The 12,110-nt window shown below is 49.7% G+C and overlaps 1 long non-coding RNA gene across 1 annotated transcript in view; it reads left to right on the top strand.

The window, feature by feature from the left end:
- The window catches only part of LOC144791452 (uncharacterized), a 320,387-nt gene that overhangs the window by 103,800 nt on the left and 204,477 nt on the right, over nt 1-12,110 (top strand). The gene's annotated exons all lie outside the window — the stretch shown is intronic.

Here is a 12,110-nt window from a genome sequence, read left to right as displayed (position 1 = left end):
CTCCAAGAAAACCTGCCGCACCCTCGAGAAAGCCTGGCGCCACCTCCAGACAACAGAAAACATGACAGCCCTCAAGAACGCCACCCTCAAACACCACCAGCTGATCCGCACCACCAAAAGGAACACATTCAAAGAACGACTGGACTACAACTTCCACAACAGCAAGGAACTCTTCAACATCGTTAAAGAGCTCTCCAACCCCAGCGCCAGCACCAACGACATCATACCCTCGCAAGACCTCTGCGACTCACTCGCTTCGTTCTTTCACCGCAAGATCACCGACATACACAACAGCTTCGGCGCACAGACCACGCACCCAACCACAGAACCAGCGACCCCCACCACCACCCTCTGCACCTGGACCTCGGTCAGCACCGAAGACACCACCAGCACGATGAACACCATCCACTCCGGCTCCCCAACTGACCGTGCCCACACCACATCTTCAACAAAGCCGACTCCATCATCGCACCCCAACTCCGTGACATCATTAATAGCTCCTTCACATCCGCCACCTTCCCGGAGAGCAGGAAACACGCCGAGCTCAGCGCCCTCCTGAAGAAACCCACCGCGGACTCCACGGACCTCAAGAACTTCCGCCCCATCTCGCTCCTCCCTTTTCCGGCCAAAGCCATCGAGAAGACCGTCAACAAACAACTCGCCGCCTTCCTCGAGACAAACGGATCCCTCGACCCCTCGCAGTCCGGCTTCCGAGCAAAGCACAGCACCGAGACTGCCCTCATCGCAGCTACCGATGACATCAGGTCCGTGCTCGACAACGGGGAAACAGCTGCCCTCATCCTCCTGGACCTCTCAGCAGCCTTCGACACCGTATGCCACCGCACCCTGATACAGCGCCTCAGCGACACCGGAATCCGAGGAAAGGCTTTGGAGTGGATCACCTCGTTCTTCGCCGGTAGAACCCAGAGAGTCCGCCTCCCCCCGTTCCGGTCCGCGGCCACCGAAGTCATCTGCGGCGTCCCGCAAGGATCCTCTCTCAGCCCCAACCTCTTCAACATCTACATGAGCCCCCTCGCAGCCATCGCACGCCAACACAACCTAAACATCATCTCCTACGCAGACGACACCCAGCTGATCCTTTCCCTCACCAACGACCCCACCACCGCGAGAGTCAGCCTCCAGGAAGGAATGAAAGACGTCGCGGAATAGATGAAGCTCAGCCGTCTGAAACTGAACTCAGACAAGACGGAAGTCCTCATCCTGGGAACATCCTCCTCTGCCTGGGACGACTCCTGGTGGCCCCCTGCCCTGGGCACCGCCCCCAAACCAACGGATCATGCACGCAACCTGGGTTTCATCCTGGCGTCCTCCCTCACGATGGCCAAGCAAATCAACGCCGTCTCGTCATCCTGTTTCAACACCCTGCGCATGCTCCGTAAGATCTTCCGGTGGATCCCCACCGACACCAGGAAGAGGGTCACCCAGGCCCTCGTCACCAGCCGACTGGACAACGGGAACACCCTCTACGCCGGAACCACAGCCAAACTCCAGAAAAAACTCCAGCGCATACAGAACGCTTCTGCACGACTCATCCTGGACATCCCCCGCCACAGCCACATCTTTCCCCTGCTGAGAGACTTGCACTGGCTCCCCGTCAGCAAGAGGATCACGTTCAGACTCCTCACCCACGCACACAAGGCTCTCCACAACATGGGCCCCAAATACTTCAACAACCGCCTCACATTCTACACACCCACGCGCCATCTCCGGTCCGCCAACCTCGCCCTCGCCACCGTCCCACGTATTCGCAGATCCACCGCCGAAGGAAGATCCTTCTCCTACCTGGCGGCCAAGAGATGGAACTCCCTCCCCGCCCACCTACGTCTGACCCATGACCACCTCTCCCTCAGGAAACAGCTCACGACCTGGCTCTTTGAGCAGTAGCGCCCCCCCTGTCCCAGCGCCTTGAGACCCTAACGGGTGAGCAGCGCGCTATACAAATCTGTCTGATTGATTGATTAAACCCCTGGGGTGAGCAGGACAGTCACCATCTTCTTAGTATTTCATTTAGGACCTTTATCAGGGTATTCAATTTTTTAACAGCTTTTTACTGTGGTTATATTGAGGATGATTAATATTTGATGTGATTATTATGGCTTATATAACTTTTTATTGTTTTTATCTCAAAGACCGAATAAAGTTTATATTCATGGATTGATTGACCTAACAATTGACATTTGGCAGGCACTCTGAGAGGACTGCAGATCGACATTAGTCCTGTTGTGAAAGTTGTGAAGTCCATTTCCAACTTCATTCTGACACAGGAATTCATATGTGCAAAACAAACTTGAATATTCTAAGCTAACAAAACTATGGCAATGCAGATTTTTATGAACACTGTAGTTGGTTTAAAGAAATATGCAACTGTTTTAAGGGGAATTTGTAAATATAAAGATCAATACTAACATTGAATACCACATGCATACTACTAATGTCGAATTGTCACCAGTAAAAATAGACAAAAGCCTCAGCGACCCTCGTTACACAAAACAAAACTAGTGCAGTGAAAATTGTCGCCAATTTGTTTCAGCTCTCTTTGCTGAGGAAAGGTGACAGAATGAACATTCATCATTGTGTATTCTTTTCATCAACTCCAATCAGCTTTTTAATTTAAAATATAAGAAGTTAAGAAGTTATTAACATGGGTCTATATTCTTAATTCTTTTTGAAAGAATGGAAAAAACTTTGGCAAAATATTTTCAAACTAAGTCGTTTTGATAGATGAACGCCAAGTGTGTTTAGCCTCTAAAATTGAGGGGCTTATTCACAAGGAGCTATCACAGAATTAACCGCACTTTTGCGCAGCAAAAGTCGTGATAAATTCACCCCACCATTCACAAGCAGGTGCTAACAGCCCACAGCACCAGTTTTTCTGCGATAGCAGTCGCAAAAAATATTGCCACAGAGGACCCCCACAAATATCGCTAATGAGATGCAGAGTAGGCGTTCCCGTGCCAAAACCCACGACAACACCACACCTCAACATTTACAACAACCAGACAGATTGGCGATAAGAACACAAACCCTCAATAAGCTGCTTTAGCAGAAGTAATTTTACACCTGCTCAGACCTGGTGTAAAGTCGGACTGCGGCCTGCACCACAATAGGGAGCCCAGCCCAGGGCATCATCGGAAGGAGCAACTGAACATGCAGCACGGACACCCAAGAGGGCCAATACACCCACCTGGCACCCCCCGGACCACCACAGATGCAGCACAGACAAAGACAGCGGCCCCCCAGGAAACGCACCTGCCTCACAGGCACAACATCTGACAATGCCACTGTCCACTACAGGCTGAAAGGAACATTCATCCTATGCATCCTGGCTGTCATCGCCCAACAGGCCAACTGCACCAACACAGCAGACAACCAACATCTCACCCCACACCAAGCTGCTGGCTGTGCAGCACCTGTTGACCCCTGGCACACCGCAACCAACACCCGCCAGAGTCGGCAGAGTCTCACAGCCAGCCACATCTAAGACCCCCACACTTGTCCTGGACATCACCATCACCCTGGCACCCCAGTCCCCGTACGGCCAACACAATGCGCAGGAACCGTTGGAGACCAAGCAAGGACCATACGCCATAGCCTGATGCACTCACGTGTTGGGGGCAAAACTGAATACATGTCCCACCTGTGCCCCCTGGTGACACAGCACACAATCATCACAACAGGAAGCACACGTCATACATCAAAGTGCAGGCAACATCAGAACACCGTGGGACCTACACCAATCTCGCCTCCAAATACACAGCCAGTGTGCATGATCCCTACACCCTCTGACAGTCCAACAGCTACCAGCCGTCCCAGGATGGCACCAAGGGAAATGCACAGCCCCTTGGCAACTTCCCAATTAACACCCCACTCACCTCAACTCCACAACCATGAAATCCACAACTCTGGCAAAGCACATGTCACAAGTCCACAACCAACATGCACAACAACATGCCCACCCACCAGAAACGATAGAACATCTCACAATGGTAACCTGGAAAAGCCAATCAACGGCATGTCACCTCAGCCACACAACAGACGAATGTGGGGAGAGGAGGCAACCAGGCATGTGTGAAGGATGCAGTAGAATCATGATTGGGAAAGTACACTATTCCAAGAGTGGCAGCGAAGTGCTGAACAGACCGCAGTATGCAGAACACACCTATATCCATGGCGACATACACCTCTGGTGAATGGAGTGTAGTGGACAGTGGATGCAACCATGTCACCCCAGCCATGGAAATGTTGCCTGTTACGCCCCCCCCGTAAGCATGAGCAGAGTGGGATGGGCCGGTGTACTCGTACGCCAGGCTAGCGTAGGGGTGTGAATAAAAAGCACGTAGCCCTGGGCATTGTTCTCTTCCGGAAAGCCCAACGTCTCTGCCAGGGCGGCAACTCCCACCCCACCATGAGGCTGACGCTTTCCTCGTTAGCAGAGTTGCCTGAGAACCTGTGCGCCTACCATACCCTGGCCTGCTGGACCACAAACCTGTCAGGGCCGACCTACGCAGCCAGGCCACACTCATCAGCATCCGACACCGGCGTGTGTCATGGAGGGCCCACCACATGCCAGTGTAAGCTCCAAATCCGACACCCGTGACCTGGCCAGCCTTTCAGGTCACCACTGTCCACCCGACAGTGGCCCACATTACTTATTTCTCATTTACATATTCTACCGGTGACCTCTGCAGACCAGTGGGTCCCATATGTGAGACTGTGTCCTGGCTCCTGAATGGCAGTGACCCCAAATCCGAGACAGCGGCCACAGCACGAGACCCCCTCTGATCCATGAGGCATAGTGCCATATGCGCATCTTGCGCCACATGCTGCCACAAACCCTGTTCAACGCCAGCCGACGACACATGGATAAGAGACCAGGACTACCCTGCAGACCAGTAGGTCTCACATCCAGCACCTAGTTGCGAATCATGAATGGCTGAGTCCATACCAGTGGTCGCACGGAGAGGAGTAAGAGGAAGATGCAGCTTAGTCCAGATGAAAGCCGGGTCACAGTCACTGAGGTGACCGAACATGTGGTGCCACTGAACCTGAAACTACGTTGGCCGGTGGGGCCACCAACCAATACCGGCGACACTCTGTGAATGGCCCTTGCTGACCGCTGCCTCCGGCCTACACTGCTCTCGGCCTAGGCTGTGCTCGAGAAGGTCACAGATTTAGAACCGAACATCGAGTATGCAAAGGCAGATGACACATCATTGCATGCAAGGAGAGGTCCAAGAGGATGTCGCCTTGCATCTTGGCGTAGAGAAAAGGAACATTGTTACTGAGGTGTTCGTACACTGCCGACAACTGGCCTGGTGTCACTTGCGCTGTGCATCACGAGCCAATGACATGTGGCTGTGGGCCACTACTGACCACTGCCTATGGCCTACACTGTGGTCCAGTAGGTCACAGAGTCATGATTCAGCAATGGCGGAGTCCATATCAGTGTACCGGCATCATCGCAGTCTGCATCCCCACTCAGCCCCGGTGCCACTAAGTCTGTTCCCCGACATTCATGGACACTCTCTGGTTGAACAGTGGTGGCGTCTGAGCCTATGGACTAGGGGGCAGTTTTCATCCCCATGTAGCTGATACGGAATTGGTGGTGGCAACAGGCTGTCACAATCCACTCTTCCATTTGCTGCTTACGGATAAAATCAAATCTTTCGGCATCTTGCCCTGGAGGATACCTTCCACTGTACCCCGATACACTCCGAGACATACCTCGGACAATGATGGTTACCCGCTCAGGTTGCATGGCCCACCTGACTGCACCGCAAGTCACTGTCCCATGGCTGGGTGCCTGTGCCGGCCGCAGTGCATCTAGGGTCGCTAACTTTGTGCTGGTCCTGTCCCGGACCCCTTCTCCGGAGACATAGGCAGCCGCAGCCCATGGAGGGAGTTCGGTGGGGCAGGGAGGCGGTGGGGGGGAGGGGCAGGGTGGGGGTGGTAAACAACGGAATATGGATAATTGCAGGTAAGTAAACAAGTTAATAAATACAATGAATTTCATAGCGCACCCTGCATCGCATTTTGCTTGCTCAGGCCTGTTGTGGAAGCCATTATCGGCCTGATGCCCTGCTCAGCACTCCAGTGCCAGCGACTCAGTGCACCACAGGCCATTGTCCATTGTTGATTGTGTTTTATGCTATAGAGCTGTTGCGCAGGTATGTCACCTCAAACAGTGTGGGGGCCCTGATGCAGGTCTGACACACCCCACTGCATGTGCATCAGGAATGCATCAAAGGGACACAATCCAAGACTTTTTCTGCACATGAGCGCGCTCATCTCTAGTGTCTACAGCCCAGTGCACTGCAACTCATGGACACTTCTGTTTGCATGTTAGCTGACCTCTAGACTTTATCCGGCTCACCCCATGTTGCTCAGCAGTTGACTCTGTATTGCATGTGCTTTCGTTTCCGTTGCACTGGTGTCCAATGTCCAAGTGGTTGCCAACACCAGAATTTCAGTGCGTGGTATGGCTTACCCTCAACCCACACACATCCAGCACAGGCATCACTGTGCATCTGGGCATGCCAATAAAGGGGCCGGGTGCATGTGCCCGTAGCCAGTTTAACATGATCGCTGCATGTGTCCGTGTGGTCTTGTAGTATGCATGTGGGCCCTACGACTTTACATTGTCTGGTGTACATCGGATGCAGACATATCACCGGAGGCAGCAGGTTGGGGCTTGGACATGTAGCTTTGGGTCATCCACTGAGGGGAGTATCCAGGGCCATCGTTTTCACAGCCAACATGGGTGTGTGATTGCTATTTGCGTGCCCCTGGGTGTGGTTCTGTGCTATGAATGTGCATCTGCATGTGTCTCTATGGCAGCGTGGGTCTCCTTTGTGGGATGTGGGTGTGCCTGAAGGGTGATAGACCCCTACGTATGTGTCCTGGTTCGCATTCCATGGGTTCAGCCCCCACCCACAACTGTTGGGCCACCTCCTTTAGGCATGCTGACACATGTCATTGGGGTGCCCTGTGTGGGTGGGTGAAGTGTCGTGAGCCAGCTGTGGTTGCGGGTGCATCCTGCTGTGTTGTCTGTTGCAGGCTCGGTGTTCTCCTCGGAGTGGCTTGGCTGTCCGGATCCTGGTGGGGGGTTGCATGGGATATCCATGAGCTGTTGTAGGGCGTCGGTGTTGACGGTGAGGTGGTCATCTCCGGCATCACTGATGTGTTGTATTATGTGCTTTGCTGCAGGTGATGTGTGCCCTCTGTGATGTGAAGGCGTGGTGCGTGTTGCCTTTGTGTTGACATATATGTTAGCGCATTGTTCTAGTTTGCATACAGACTGTATGGCAATGTACATTGTGACTGTTTGGGGGGGTGCTGGATTCTTCTGCAGGTAAGTGTACATTTGAACTACATGACAAATGTGAGGTCATACGCGTACATTTCTATTTCACTGTTACTGGTTCTGTCAGCTGTAGTGGGCATGTTTCTATGCATGTGCGGAGCCAGTTGTGTCCTCTGTTCTGAATGTGTCGGATATGCGCGTAGTTGTCATCAATGTGGGTGTGCTGTTCATGCTATGTGTGTGTGCTGCAGTGTGCCAAGGGGATCTGGGGCATTATCCTGGGTGTTTGTGGGTGTGCTGAGCCTCATTGTACATGTATGCCATTGTGCCCATCTCCTCCCATCACCCCAGTCCATGTTCGTTGCACTCCCTGTTGGTGTTGTGTCAGGTCCCCTCGAGCTGTGTCCATACTCCCTACTCCTTGCACCGTCTCCACACTGATGACTGTGGGCTGCGTTTTATCCAGCTCCTCCGGTGGTGCTGGACTGCCACCTCCTGTCGCCATTGCTGCCTTCCTGTTGGCAGCGGGTAGGTGCCTAGTTTGCTTTGTCACGTCATGCCGTCACCCATTGGCCTCCTCAGCACTCTGACTGCATTCCAGGTGTGCTGCTTTTGGGTCAGTTGCTGGTAGTGTTCTGTCACCTCCATGACGCTGGTCTTGTTTTCCTGCGGTTTGCACCCCGTCTTCCTCTCCCTCTTCTCCTTAGCCTTCCCTGAACCCATTGTTCCTTGCTGGTAGTCTGTGGGGGTTGTGTGGTTTGAGTTGGCCTCTGCGCTGGGCCAGGGTGCATTCATATTGCTACATGCTTTGGCTTGTTTCTGGTGTATTTTTTCTGTGGTTTTTATGGTGCATTGTCCCGCCATACGCTTGGGATTTGCAGGCCTGTGGCTGGTTTTCGCTACTTTTTGGCCGCCGTTGGCCTCATCGCATGTTTTTTACATTCGCGTATCGCATTTTTGCGGCGTGGCATTGATTTTCACTCGGACATTTGCCCCGTTATCTTATGTCTATCGCATGCTACCACCTTGTTGTGAATTCCATGTTGACACAGGGTTATTTTCCCGCGATAGGCTGCAATGTTGAAAGCTGGGTTATGCTACTCTTGCGGTAGTTATCACACATTCTTGTAAATATACCCCTGAGATTTTTGAAAAAACATGGAACTTCAAAAGTGTGCTCAATATTTCCACCCTAAGCTTAACTTCACTTATATTTTGCATTTTTTTTTACCAGCATTTGTGGACACTAGTGGTTATAAACAGAAACAACAGGTGGCAAATATTTTTATATACAGTACTATAAGAAATTAGTATAATCAAAAGTGAAATTACGTATCAATTTTCATTTGTAAACTTTAATATTTAAGGACTTTATTTCTTAGCAAGCAATGAGCATAAAAGTGAAAGTATTGGGTTCCACTGTGCTCCTTCATCACCAGTCATACAGTGCACCCCTAAACAAAAAATCCCGCTAACATGAAACATTCATGAGTTTTAAATACCCTGTTAACATTTATCTTTTTAGTTTCCAAGAAAGTGAGTTTACAACGTGTGTTTATTATTTACAAAGTGGTTTCCAAGGTTACACAGCAGACAAACAACTTTCCCAAACCTTTGGCATCATATACCCTTAAGACATACATGAGGGAAATTAGATTTTTTTTCTGGTCCAGTTATCTGGGTTTGATTAAAATACTCTTCACAATATGCATCATTGAAGATGTTGTATATCTAAATATTTTATGAACATAATGGAGTCTTTAGCGTGCAAAAAGCTTGCAAACTGGAGCACAACTGCTGTTATTGCATTGGAAAATATTCTGTTTCTAATCACTTGTTAAGATATAGGGTTCCATAGTAAAATATTTTAATACTGCAAGAACAATACTAAATAGCAAAATAGTAAGAATAAATAAAAAATGAATAATGTTGATTTTTGTGTATAATGTTTAAATATGCATGGGTGAACAACCTTTACAACGAAACTTTTACAACGCACTACCATTACAACGCGGTCATTACAACGCAAACCATTACAACGCATTGCGCTGGAGGGCGCTATAAGATAGGGAATAAGTTTAATTTACTATCCAACACCTTCCCTAGTGTCCACGGGGACTGGAGTTGGAATAGTAAATTAAACTTTTCACTATCCAGCACCCCAAAGCGCTATGCGTTGTAATGGATTGCGATGTAAAAACCGCGTTGTAAAGGCAGGCGTTGTAAGGAGCCTGCGTTGTAACGTCATACGTCCATATGCATGTATTGTAATCTTTTTTTATCTCCACTTTATGCATCTTTCATCTCCTCCCAGCAGTCTTTTATTATTTTTAAAATGTTTGCCTATTTTCTTTCGCCTTTTTCAGTTCCCGTCTTGATTTCAGGAAGGGTGTAAAGCTTCTCTAAAGAAGATGCCACCCCGCCTGTGTCCAAGCTCACCGCACATGAGAACTTGCGCTCGGGTCATATTACTAATATGACACACTGTTCATGGTGTACCTTTAAGTAAGTGGGCTGGGAACAATCAGGGACCATGTGCCCTATTAAAATGAGCACACTGGCCCCAGGGCAGCCACAAACTTGAGCTGCCCTGGGGCATCGCATTCAGTGAAACACGAAGTGGCTGCTTCAAAGCTGCTTTATGTTTCTCTGTGCAGGCAACACCCACTTCCATTTTGAAAAGGGAGCGAGATCCCCCGGCAGGTGGGTGCAGTGAGTGACTGCACCTGCTTGCAGTGGTAACTCTGTGGGGGTCCATGAGACCCCCTCTCATCCCTCCAGAGGGCTGCCTTTTTGTAGAAATGTGTTGTTATGGTACAGTGGTAGAGATTTGCCTCTATTTTTACTCTGAAGCAAAAGCAGCCAGAACACTTTATCTAGTATGAGAAGGTGCCCCCGCGCCTAGGGTAGGGGCGCCCTTAGCGCTCCATGGAGCTAAGCCTCCTCTTCCTGGGGGCTGGTTGAAGGAGGGAAATCATTGTGTCCAACCCGTAAATGAAACCGAAACTGTACATGAAGTGATATAAGGTGGCGTCCCAGGGATTTCGTCCTCTTTGTCTCCTTGGGTCCCTGGGAAGACGCAATAGCGTCGTAAGCCACCCACCCACCCGGCAGAAGAGCAAGGCGGAACGCTGACAGATAACAGCAAAGGGGCGTGCACAGCAATGGAGGATCAGAGACTGGAAAGACCTCAGGAGGGGGTAGGATGGAAGTGTGCAGACGGTAGGCGGGGAGGGGACTGACCTGCCTTTGGTCCATGGATTCTACTGCCCTAACCCACAAGATATGGACTGAGTAGAATCTTGGGGAGGTTGCCTGTGGTTAGGTACCCCGGTGGGACGGTGCGCTATGCGGTGCCCTGGATTTCAAGTAATGAACTGTTTGCTGTAGCGCGTTGGGGCCTGCCGGCACATTGTGCACAGCTCACTGAGTTGGACAAATTCAAGCTATGCAGTGTCCTGTAGTTCAAGTAAATGAACTATTGGCTGTAGTGCGTTGGGGCCTGCCGGCACAATGTGTGCAGCTGAGTGGGTCGGCAGAGTCGGCCAAATTGACATGTGGATGTCGCTAAAAGTCTGAAGCTGTGAATAATGATATATCCAAGTAAAAGGCTTTACTCTCCTAATATACAACTGTTTGCTGTAGTGTGTTGGGGCCTGCTGGCACAATGCGTGCAACTGCGTGGGTTGGTTGTGTCTCCAAATTCTAATTCTAGTGTAAAGCCAAGCTGAAGTTCAAATGTAATGTAATTGCTATTTTCCCTACTGCCTTCACAGTTTGAGTTCACTAAAGTTTGATGCTGTGAAATAATGATATATACCCAAAGGGAATACTTTTACTCTTGTAATCGTTTGTGGTGAGTCACCTGACTTGATGTGAATAAAAGTCTACGCTTTGGACAACATAACCTGAATCCGAAAGTTCTTGGGCCCAGTGAGAGCAGAAAAAGGGGTCAGAAGTGGGGGAGGAGTGAGTGTTACATTGTGCGCGTACTATAGTGGGTGCAGTCAATGAAGAGTTTTGTTCATTATGGATTTACGTCACTTGCCTCTTAATACACCATCAACTTCTTAATTTTCAGATCACAATACAGTGGCAGCCCCTTTGGAAAGATCACTTCACATTTCAGTTGTTGATTGCTGTATTCAGGTGTTAAACTAGTAATGATTAGGTGAAAACTTTGCTCAGACTGCATTAAATTAGCGTTATTGCCCATATATCTGGGCATATAATGGTGGTTAATTACCCTTTACATAATTCAAGGGAGGGTAATTAAACGCTGTCATTACCTTAGTACGTAGGGCCAATAAGGTTATTAGCAACCCTTACAAATCAGGCAGCTCTGCATTAGCAAGAGGTGTCTTCTTTGCCTAAAAGGTTTGGAAAAAGCTCCAACTGCTGAGGTGCTTCTTCAGCCTCTTGTGAAGCAGATGTTGGGTCACAACCAGTGGTATGGACATTTCCTTTTGATTTCTCTAAGAAAAACCAATGCAGCCCAAAATTTAGTAAAAAAACATTTGTTTCTGCTGTTCTGATTTCTTTTTGTTTGCTAAAGGGGCCTGTCCTCTCAGCAAAAGTGAAGGGCGGAGCTTGGATAGCCATTCTGAACCAGCAACTGCATTAAGAGTGTTAGAGGGAGTCCCGGAGTAGAATGGAGAATTTTTCACATTTTCTTCAAGGTAAGGCACAGCACCTGTTCCAACAGCACACTATAGAAACTTTGGGAGGTCTCAGCATAGAATGCTCCCTTTGCGGCCCTTTACCAATGGTTTGAGACCACAAGGGG

Source organism: Lissotriton helveticus, chromosome 11 (assembly GCF_964261635.1).
Source record: "Lissotriton helveticus chromosome 11, aLisHel1.1, whole genome shotgun sequence".
Taxonomy (NCBI): Eukaryota; Metazoa; Chordata; class Amphibia; order Caudata; family Salamandridae; genus Lissotriton; species Lissotriton helveticus.
This window is presented reverse-complemented; position numbering and strand designations above follow the sequence as displayed.